We start from the raw sequence: 12,024 nt of genomic DNA, 5'->3' as shown, positions 1-12,024 counted from the left end.
CAGGTCGATGGGGGGAAATGATAGGATTATCACAAAATGGCGGCTGATTTCGAGTGCGTTAATGGACGAAAAGTCAGGTAAGGTCCATAGGAAAGTTTTCTACGATCTACGGATTTATGCTTAAAAACACATGGCCGAACCGTAGGGACAATAAAAACAAAGTCCTGGAACTATCCTTTAATGAAATGTATTAATTTGTACAGCTGACCAGAAGTGCACTGATGTCATTAGTTCTACAAGTTCCATACAGTCACCCACTCTATCACCTTTTTAAAAAAGGGACGTTTTCAAAATTCAAGGGTTTATGTCAGTGGTAGAGCAAAGGAGTGTAGTTCAAGAAGTCCCTGTTTCATAACCATATACCCTCTGCAAATAGATCCTGTTAAAATGTTTTTCAACCCAATGCACTGTAAGAAACAATAGGATATATCATCATTTCATATACAAAACAATGAACAATTGATACTGATACATCAAATGTTTATCAAACTGATAATATCACCAGTAGAACTTGGGTGAATGTAAAACACAGCTTGTATCATACGAAGAAATCCTAAACAGTTTCATGGTGTTTACCCTATAGTTCAGGAGATGATCAGGAGTATTTCAAATGTAGAAATGTGTTGCTCATTACATAAAATGCTAAGATTGTAAATGTTTCCTTCAATTTATTTAATTAAAAAAATATTTCTACAGGTAAAACAGTTGGACAAGGGGGCACCCAGATTTGAACTAGGGACCTCTTGATCTGCAGTCAAATGCTCTACCAATGAGCTATACCCCCAGTTCTTAAATGCTCACCTTTATTAATTCAGTAATATGTACAAAGTGCAAGCAACATGCAATCACCATCAAAGCAATGCATTTTCAGCCACCAAACCCTCCTTATAAGTATAAGGGGTACAAAAGATGTCCTTTTTCTGCCTTTGTAAAATACAGTGAGGTTTCCATTGCAGGAATTCATACATTTCGTATCACATGTAGATCTTGGAACATAGAAAAAAAACGTTTGTCAAATGCACAAATTCTGCAAAACGTAACTGTTTCTCTACTGCATTTTGTTGATTTTGTGCTAAGAGCATAGTTAAACCCAATTGTTCATTGTTTTGTATATGAAATGATGATATATCTTATTGTTTCTTACAGTGCATTGGGTTTAAAAATACATTTTAACAGGATCTATTGAAGAGGGTATATGGTTATGAAACAGGAACTTCTTGAAAAGCACTCCTATGCTCTACCACTGACATAAACCCTTGAATGCTGAAAACTGCCCTTTTTTAAAAAGTTGATAGAGTGGGCGACTGTATGGAACTTGTAGAACTAATGACATCAGTGCACTTCTGGTCAGCTGTAAAAAGTAATACATTTAATTAAGAGCATATTATTGGTTTCCACCACCGTTTTATAACATTCATATGAGCTTCCAATGGACTATTTCAAACTAATCATATCACCAGTAGAACTTGGGTGAATGTAAAACACAGCTTGTATCATATGAAGAAATCCATAACAGTTTAATGGTGTTTACCCTATGTTTCAGGTGATGATCAGGTGTATTTCAAATGTAGAAATGTGTTGCTCATTACATAAAATGCTAAGATTGTAAATGTTTACTTCAATTTATTTAATTAAAAAAATATTTCTACAGGTAAAACAGATGGACAAGGGGGCACCCAGATTTGAACTAGGGACCTTTTGATCTGCAGTGAAATGCTCTACCCCTGTGCTATACCCCCATTTCTGAAATGTTCACCTTTATTTATTCAGTAATATGTACAAAGTGGAAGCAACATGCAATCACCATCAAAGCAATGCATTTTCAACCACCAAACCCTCCTTATAAGTATAAGGGGTACAAAAGATGTCCTTTATCTGCCCTGGTAAAATACATTGAGGTTTCCATTGCAAGAATTCATACATTTCGTACCACATGTAGATCTTGGAACATGGAAAAAAAATCTTTTGTCAAATGCACACATTATGCAAAATGTAACTGCTTCTCTACTGCAGTTTGGTGATTTTGTGCTAAGAGCATAGTTAAACTCAATTGTTCATTGTTTTGTATATGAAATGATGATATATCCTATTGTTTCTTACAGTGCATTGGGTTGAAAAACATTTTAACAGGATCTATTGAAGAGGGTATATGGTTATGAAACAGGGACTTCTTGAACTACACTCCTATGCTCTACCACTGACATAAACCCTTGAATGTTGAAAACTGCCCTTTTTTAAAAAAGGTGATAGAGTGGGTGACTGTATGGAACTTGTAGAACTAATGACATCAGTGCACTTCTGGTCAGCTGTACAAATTAATACATTTCATTAAGGGCATATTATTGGTTTCCACCACAGATTTATAACATTCATATGAGATTCCAATGGACTATTTCAAACTGATCATATCACCAGTAGAACTTGGGTGAATGTGAAACACAGCTTGTATCATATGAAGAAATCCTAAACAGCTTAATGGTGTTTACCCTATGTTTCAGGTGATGATCAGGAGTATTTCAAATGTAGAAATGAGTTGCTCATTACATAAAATGCTAAAATTGTAAATGTTTACTTCAATTTATTTAATTAAAAACATATTTCTACAGGTAAAACAGTTGGACAAGGGGGCACCCAGATTTGAATTAGGGACCTTTTGATCTGCAGTGAAATGCTCTACCCCTGAGCTATACCCCCATTTCTGAAATGTTCACCTTTATTTATTCAGTAATATGTACAAAGTGGAAGAAACATGCAATCACCATCAAAGCAATGCATTTTCAGCCACCAAACCCTCCTTATAAGTATAAGGGGTACAAAAGATGTCCTTTATCTGCCTTGGTAAAATACAGTGAGGTTTCGATTGCAAGAATTCAATAATTTCGTATCACATGTAGATCTTGGAACATGGAAAAAAAACTTTTGTCAAATGCACAAATTCTGCAAAACTTAACTGCTTCTCTACTGCAGTTTGTTGATTTTGTGCTAAGAGTATAGTTAAACCCAATTGTTCATTGTTTTTTTATATGAAATGATGATATATCCTATTGTTTCTTACATTGCATTGGCTTGAAAAACATTTTAACAGGATCTATTGACGAGGGTATATGATTATGAAACAGGGACTTCTTGAACTGCACTCCTATGCTCTACCACTGAGTTAAACCCTTGAATGCTGAAAACTGCCCTTTTTTAAAAAGGTGATAGAGTGGGTGACTGTATGGAACTTGTAGAACTAATGACATCAGTGCACTTCTGGTCAGCTGTACAAATTAATACATTTCATTAAGGGCATATTATTAGTTTCCACCACAGTTTTATAACATTCATATGAGCTTCCAATGGACTGTTTCAAACTGATAATATCACCAGTAGAACTTGGGTGAATGTAAAACACAGCTTGTATCATATGAAGAAATACTAAACAGTTTCATGGTATTTACCCTATGTTTTAGGAGATGATCAGGAGTATTTCAAATGTAGAAATGTGTTGCTCATTACATAAAATGCTAAAATTGTAAATGTTTACTTCAATTTATTTAATTAAAGAAATATTTCTACAGGTAAAACAGTTGAACAAGGGGGCACCCAGATTTGAGCTAGGGACTTCCTTATCTGCAGTCAAATGCTCTACCACTGAGCTATACCACCAGTTCTGAAAAGTTCACCTTTATTAATTCAGTGATATGTACAAAGTGCAAGCAGCATGCAATCACCATCAAAGCAATGCATTTTCAGCCACCAAACCCTCCTTATAAGTATATGGGGTGCAAAGGATGTCCTTTATCTGCCTTGGTAAAATACAGTGAGGTTTCCATTGCAAGAATTCATACATTTCGTATCACATGTAGATCTTGGAACATGGAAAAAAAATATTTTGTCAAATGCACAAATTCTGTAAAATGTAACTGTTTCTCTACTGCATTTTGTTGATTTTGTGCTAAGAGCATAGTTAAACCCAATTGTTCATTGTTTTGTATATGAAATGATGATATATCTTATTGTTTCTTACAGTGCATTGGGTTAAAATATACATTTTAACAGGATCTATTGAAGAGGGTATATGGTTATGAAACAGGAACTTCTTGAAAAGCACTCCGACGCTCTACCACTGACATAAACCCTTAAGTGCTGAAAACTGCCCTTTTTTTAAAAAGGTGATAGAGTCGGTGACTGTATGGAACTTGTAGAACTAATGACATCAGTGCACTTCTGGTCAGCTGTACAAATTAATACATTTAATTAAGGGCATATTATTGGTTTCCACCACAGTTTTATAACATTCATATGAGCTTCCAATGGACTATTTCAAACTAATCATATCACCAGTAGAACTTGGGTGAATGTAAAACACAGCTTGTATCATATGAAGAAATCTTAAACAGTTTCATGGTGTTTACCCTATCTTTCAGGAGATGATCAGGGGTATTTCAAATGTAGAAATGTGCTGCTCATTACATAAAATGCTAAGATTGTAAATGTTTTCTTCAATTTATTTAATTAAAAAAATATTTCTACAGGTAAAACAGTTGAACAAGGTTGCAGCCAGATTTGAACTAGGGACCTCTTGATCTGCAGTCACATGCTCTACCACTTATCTATACCCCATGTTCTGAAATGTTCACCTTTATTAATTCAGTAAAAAGTACAAAGTGCAAGCAACATGCAATCACCATCAAAGCAATGCATTTTCAGCCACCAAACCCTCCTTTTAAGTATATGGGGTGCGAAGGATGTCCTTCATCTGCCTTGGTAAAATACAGTGAGGTTTCCATTGCAAGAATTCATACATTTCGTATCACATGTAGATCTTGGAACATGGAAAAACAATCTTTTGTCAAATGCACAAATTCTGAAAAATGTAACTGCTTCTCTACTGCAGTTTGTTGATTTTGTGCTAAGAACAGAGTTAAACCCAATTGTTCATTGTTTTGTATATGAAATGATGATATATCCTATTGTTTCTTAAAGTACATTGGGTTGAAAAACATTTTAACAGGATCTATTGAAGAGGGTATATGGTTATGAAACAGGGACTTCTTGAACTACACTCCTATGCTCTACCACTGACATAAACCCTTGAATGTTGAAAACTGCCCTTTTTTAAAAAAGGTGACAGAGTGGGTGACTGTATGGAACTTGTAGAACTAATGACATCAGTGCACTTCTGGTCAGCTGTACAAATTAATGCATTTCATTAAGGGCATATTATTGGTTTCCACCACAGATTTCTAACATTCATATGAGCTTCCAATGGACTATTTCAAACTGATCATATCACCAGTAGAACTTGGGTGAATGTGAAACACAGCTTGTATCATATGAAGAAATCCTAAACAGCGTAATGGTGTTTACCCTATGTTTCAGGTGATGATCAGGAGTATTTCAAATGTAGAAATGTGTTGCTCATTACATAAAATGCTAAAATTGTAAATCTTTACTTCAATTTATTTAATTAAAAAAATATTTCTACAGGTAAAACAGTTGGACAAGGGGGCACCCAGATTTGAATTAGGGACCTTTTGATCTTCAGTGAAATGCTCTACCCCTGAGTTATACCCCCATTTCTGGAATGTTCACCTTTATTTATTCAGTAATATGTACAAAGTGGAAGCAACATACAATCACCATCAAAGCAATGCATGTTCAGCCACCAAACCCTCCTTATAAGTATATGGGGTGCAAAGGATGTCCTTTATCTGCCTTGGTAAAATACAGTGAGGTTTCCATTGCAAGAATTCATACATTTCGTATCACATGTAGATCTTGGAACATGGAAAAAAAATATTTGACAAATGCACAAATTCTGCAAAACGTAACTGTTTCTCTACTGCATTTTGTTGATTTTGTGCTAAGAGCATAGTTAAACCCAATTGTTCATTGTTTTGTATATGAAATGATGATATATCTTATTGTTTCTTACCGTGCATTGGGTTAAAAAATACATTTTAACAGGATCTATTGAAGAGGGTATATGGTTATGAAACAGGAACTTCTTGAAAAGCACTCCTACGCTCTACCACTGACATAAACTCTTGAATGCTGAAAACTGCCTTTTTTTAAAAAGGTTGAAGTGGGAGAATGGAAGACCAGGCTCCCGTCCTTCACCTCTTGCGCTTGGCCTAGAGGGTCACGACCCAGACACCCGCCACGAGAAGAGTTTGTCCATTTACCAGACGACCAAATACCCTGGTACAGGAACATACGGATGTGTCCATCTGCCTGCCCAACAGCCCGCACTGGCCATGCCGACACCTGCGGCACGGACCAACTAGACTAAAATCTACACGTCGTTAGAGATGCCATGACGACCTAGACAACGGGAAGCACATCTGTACAAATATACACACTGGACATTCCCACACCGATCTACACGAAGAATATACTCAGTGCTATGACGTAGGCGACAGGCATATTCACGGACGTGCATCTTTATTATTTTTACATAGGCTTTCAGAATGCAGAAACGCAAGACGCGTCATGAACTCATCTACAAAGCTTGCTCACGCTTCTCTTGAAACCAGTTACCACCATAAGAAATATAATGAAGACACGATACTGGTCATGGAACTATATGCTACTATAACCTAAAGCACCTATGCACCAAACGGACCACTTATGCACCAGGCCCAAGTAGGCCTCAAACAAGAGCTCCCGTGGACATTAACAAAGCAAGAGTCTGGTTGCTGATCCTGCAGAATGGGCCCGGTGAAACAACCAGCCAAGGTCCCAATGTTGCAAACCCACATTCCAAGAACAAAGCATCAAAGGCACGATGTTGCAACCTCGCACTCCGCGCACCAACGTTAAGGTCACACCTGCAAATTAAACCAGACACACAGTGGAAAAGCAATATTAATTGTGCAGAATTCTACCTCAAACACGGTCCCTCCCCACGTGACCAAGCCGAACCTGACGAGATGCCAAACCCAGGAGAGAAAAGGCGTCTGGATCCCTCGCTACGAGACACAGGCAGATACACTTGAAAGGCTCAATGGACATCTGCGACAGTGGGAGCGGTCAGCCTTCCAACTATGAATAAATCCTCACATTGTCTGCACGTACCCATAGTGAAACATTGTTGCAAATTGCAGGTACACCGAGAGCTGGGAACAGCGGTGGTCCCAGGCTGGGAAGCTCACGGGCGCACCAATCAGAACATGGGGCTCTTATCACTGACGCCAGTAATATTAACCAATCCTCAGGAGTCTTCATGTAACAATTCTCATGTATCTAATTGTAGGGACAACCCAGATGTATCACCTGACTACCCTTTGTCCACTAACATTGTCCTCTATATGTGTGCTATACTAACCCTACCACTCGAGCAACCAATTAAGAGTGGCGATAGGTTTTTTGTTAACTTTCTGAAGTGACGCAAGTAGCGCGTCATAATACAGTAAAAAGGGCCTGCGAGCCCCACGATTGTGTGTGTGTCAGGACGGACGCGTACGCTCCTTGACCCATCCCTGCCGTTTTGTCTAATAAACAGCAGAGTCACCTTGCTCCTTGTGTGTGTCTCATACTCTATCTCATCTGGGATACATGGGAGGAGTTGGGGCCTCCCTGCCTGGAGGTCTGCGGACGGCCCGGCCGACCCCGGCAGAATTTCCCCCCGACAAGTTGGAGGCACTGCTGAGATCTGTTTAAGATCGACTTTTTATATTTTACTTTTTCCAGGCACTCCCGTTGCGAGGAGGCCCGGCTGCGCGGCCCCCTCTGCCGTTGCCCCCTTCTGAGGACTACAGGACCATCGCGGAGCTGCGAGAAGACCGGACAGCGCAATCCGGATATTGGCCCTCCGGAGCCGGTTGAGAAGTATCCCTCCCGCGGTTGGCGAGTGTCCAGACGTGGTCCAGACGAGGGGAGTTGGCGAGCCGCTTGGAGGGGTGCACGCAGTCGAGCGGCCCTGCATCGAGAGAACTTGGTGAGCATGACACGCACAACAAGCAATGCGAAATTGTGAGGGAGGGGGGAGGAAGTAAATAAGGGAGGTGTTGTACAGATGCACGGCGAAGGTCTAACAACTTAGTGTTGCCAATGGAATGAATTGTAGCGAAACGAGTGCGAGAGCAGTCGGCTACGTTACGCGAAAGAGGGAGGGCGGAGCACGAAAACATCACGTGCGACCGCTCGTAAGGCACTGATTGGCCTAAGTCGTGACTACGTGTAAGGGTGGGGGTGTGTGTGGTTTCCTACGATTTGGCATTTATTGATCAATGAGTAGACGAGGATCCCTATTGTTCGAGCAAGAAACTCGATAGGTAGATGACGATTCCCTGTAGGCGGTGGCTAGTTGCCTAGTTGCCCAATACGGAAGATAATTGGCTGGTTAAGCCCTCCTGTTGAGGGGCGTATCACATGCGAGGCGACGCAGCGTGCGCAGTCCGATTATATTATTGATTTGATTACCTTGTTCCAGGAGTGACAGGAAGACAGCTGTAGGGTTAGCGGGGGTAGATTGCAAGTGTATTTTGAACTTAAAGAACATAATAAGAATGTACCAGTAGCTCGAAGAGATCGGTGACGTCACCAGTAGGGATTTAATAGGATATCGCGAACACAAGGAACTTTGGTTTTGGGAGTGGTGGGGAAGAGAAATATGATAAGGGAGCGGACACGGAGATAAACGATAAACGAGTGGATCGGGAAAAGGAGAAGGGGAGAGGGGCGTGGCTGCGCATGGAGAACGCCGGCCACGGCAAGTGTAAAAGGGGGAGGAGAACGGGGAAACAGGACGACTGTATAAGAGCGTCGTAAAGGGTACGCAGCCGCAGGGGGCTGAGTGCGCTTCGGCCGCAGGTGGCCGTAAGGGTGTAGTAACAGAAGGGAATAGACAAATGTGAAACCATACATAAAGGATTGTCGTAAGTCCCCATACTTGCGGGGCCAGGTAAACAATATAAGGTTGTATATTGTAAACTACTAGTGAAGGGAAGGGTAACAAGTGGAGCGCCACTATGTCATACGGGACAGGGTCGGGAGGGTGAGGGAACACCCTCACTACACCACTACAACACATATGCACCACACTGCCACCCCATAGGGAGAAATTAATTAAGTACAGCATAGAGTGGACCCAGGGGACGGATAACAAAATGTTAACACCATGGCCGCCTAATTGTAGTTTCGATCCATATGCCCAACATTCACTGCTAAACCATCTGCACAATACATACAAGGGGAAGAAGTTGGCAAACCATGTGGAGGTGTTTAACTTATGGAGGATGTTCCAGGGGTCCTGACCAGGACCAAATGGAATGTTCACTATGGGGGAAACACCGGAAGAAAAGGAGATTAAGAAAGAAGGAGAGGATGGGAAAAAGGGGCGTGAAAGCACAAAGAATACGGGGAACGGAGGAGAGGGAGGAGAAAAGATTGATAAATCAGACGTAAAAAAGGAACCGAACAACGATATAACCATAACACCGGGAGTGAAAACAGAGGGAGGAGGGTTGTACCCTTTAAGAGAATTAGGAGAAATAGAAGGACAGTTAAGGGCGGCTGAAGGATACTCGAACCCGGCATACAGCCCTCCACCATATGTGGCTCATAGGAAGATGCCAGTGGGGGAGGGGAGGATTGGAGAAGAGCAGACTGTAGAGATAGGAAATGATGAGTGGGTAGCTGCACAGATATTATTAAATTTACGAGGTTCACTAACTGGAGAAGAGAGGGAGGTAGTAAAGAGAACAGACGAGGATAGTGCAAGAGAGAGTGAAATGAGGGGGGAGGAGTTATTAAGGCAAAAGGAAGAGATTTTTGAGGAAAGATTAGCAAAGCTAAGGGATGAGCAGAATGAATTGATCAAACAGCTTGAGAGGGAGGAAAGAGAGAGAGTGAGGAAAAGGAAAGAAGGTAAGAACGAATTGGAAAAATTAAGGGAACGAAATGAGGAGCAAAGGAGAGAAGCTGAAAGGGTAAAAGCAGCAGCAGACAGGGTATCAAGAGTAGTGCTGAGAGAGAAGAAGAAGGAAGAAGAAGAAAGAGAAAAGGAAATGGCAATATGGAAGAGGAGGGTACTATCAGAGACAGCTAAGAAATATGAAGAGGGGAAAGTAATAGAAAGTATAGTAGAGAGAGAAAGAGTGAAATGGGAAAAGAAGAAAGAGAATGAACGAATATTGGAACAGATGAGCAACGAAGTGATGGAGGAATTGAAAAGGAAAAGGGAGGAAAATAGTAGGGAGATGGAGGAGAGAAGTGAAGGGGAAAGAGAAGGGAGGAGTAGGGAGAGTGAAAGATGGGGGGATGTATATAGAAGTAGAGAAGTAGCAACAACATCAGCACTAGGGGGAGCAGTTGGTAACAAAGGAAAAGGAGAAATAGACCTAATAGACTTAGAAACAGTAACAATAAAAGGGAAAAAGGCAGAGTGGGGGGTGCCATTTATGAATGATTTTTGCAGTGAGGAGGAAGAAGGAGTGGAGAGAGAAGGATGAAAGAGTGAAAGGGAAAGCTTAGATAAGCTATACCTCACTCGAACAAACATAGACTCGCCATGGATCAGTAGGAGAAGGGAGGACCTGGAGAGAAGTGAGGAGGGAGTGCAAGGACTAGTGGAAGGACAAACCCATGAAACCACACCATCCCCATCTCCATCACGCCCTCCCCCATCGCACCCTACATGCTCAACCACCGCACGCTCGCTGCGCAGAATAAAGCTCGCGCCCTTCATGGACGAACTGACACCCTATGCATGTCGGCTTAGAGACCTCCCTAGTCGCAGGCAAGACAGACAAATAAACACGCCCACATTAAATACAGGAAATGACGAAAGGGGAAAGGATGGAGAAGGAGTTAGGAGCAGGGGTAATAAGGACAGAATTGAAGAGGTAAAGGAACCGGAAGAAGAGGAGGGGTGTGAGGACTCGATATTATGGAACGTAAAGGGTGACACAAGACACAACTTAATGCCACTGTTGGAGAGAGGAGGGGTTAGACCACAGTACGTCCCTTGGAAGCATACGGATAAAGAAAATATAAAATGTAGGCTCCCATCACTAAGTGGAGGTGCGGGTAAGTGGATATATGAAATGGAAAAACACACCGCAGGACAGAAACTATCAGTAGGAGATGTAAAGGGCCTGTTAATATCAATATAAGGGGATAGAGCGGATGACATTTGGAAGAGAGCGGGATTCCATGGGGTAACAATAACAAACACATCGCATGATGGGGCACCATTTGCAAACTGCAGACATGCGCTATGGCAGGCACTGAGAGTACAGTACCCAGACACATCAGACATAGGAGCAATTACTTCCCGTAAGATGCGTGAAAATGAGGATCCTGTTGATTATATCCAGGATATCCAAGAGAAGTGGCGCATGGAAACTAGAGAACAATGGGACAAAACACCAGCCATATTTTATCATATACTATTACAAGGGCTCCCAGAAGGAGTTCAGAAACATGGTGTTTACCCTATCTTTCAGGAGATGATCAGGGGTATTTCAAATGTAGAAATGTGCTGCTCATTACATAAAATGCTAAGATTGTAAATGTTTTCTTCAATTTATTTAATTAAAAAAATATTTCTACAGGTAAAACAGTTGAACAAGGTTGCAGCCAGATTTGAACTAGGGACCTCTTGATCTGCAGTCACATGCTCTACCACTTATCTATACCCCATGTTCTGAAATGTTCACCTTTATTAATTCAGTAAAAAGTACAAAGTGCAAGCAACATGCAATCACCATCAAAGCAATGCATTTTCAGCCACCAAACCCTCCTTTTAAGTATATGGGGTGCGAAGGATGTCCTTCATCTGCCTTGGTAAAATACAGTGAGGTTTCCATTGCAAGAATTCATACATTTCGTATCACATGTAGATCTTGGAACATGGAAAAACAATCTTTTGTCAAATGCACAAATTCTGAAAAATGTAACTGCTTCTCTACTGCAGTTTGTTGATTTTGTGCTAAGAACAGAGTTAAACCCAATTGTTCATTGTTTTGTATATGAAATGATGATATATCCTATTGTTTCTTAAAGTACATTGGGTTGAAAAACATTTTAACAGGA

At 40.9% G+C, this 12,024-nt stretch overlaps 1 non-coding gene across 1 annotated transcript; it reads right to left on the bottom strand.

Annotated features, from left to right (window-relative positions):
- Positions 1–712: 712 nt before the first annotated feature.
- On the bottom strand, positions 713–784 carry TRNAC-GCA (transfer RNA cysteine (anticodon GCA)). The gene has a single exon. It is a non-coding gene; the product is annotated as a tRNA-Cys (tRNA).
- Positions 785–12,024: the final 11,240 nt, after the last annotated feature.

The sequence above is a fragment of the Ambystoma mexicanum genome, unplaced genomic scaffold (genome assembly GCF_040938575.1).
Source record: "Ambystoma mexicanum isolate Mex_15411 unplaced genomic scaffold, UKY_AmexF1_1 Mex_scaf66, whole genome shotgun sequence".
NCBI classification, from domain to species: Eukaryota; Metazoa; Chordata; class Amphibia; order Caudata; family Ambystomatidae; genus Ambystoma; species Ambystoma mexicanum.
This window is presented reverse-complemented; position numbering and strand designations above follow the sequence as displayed.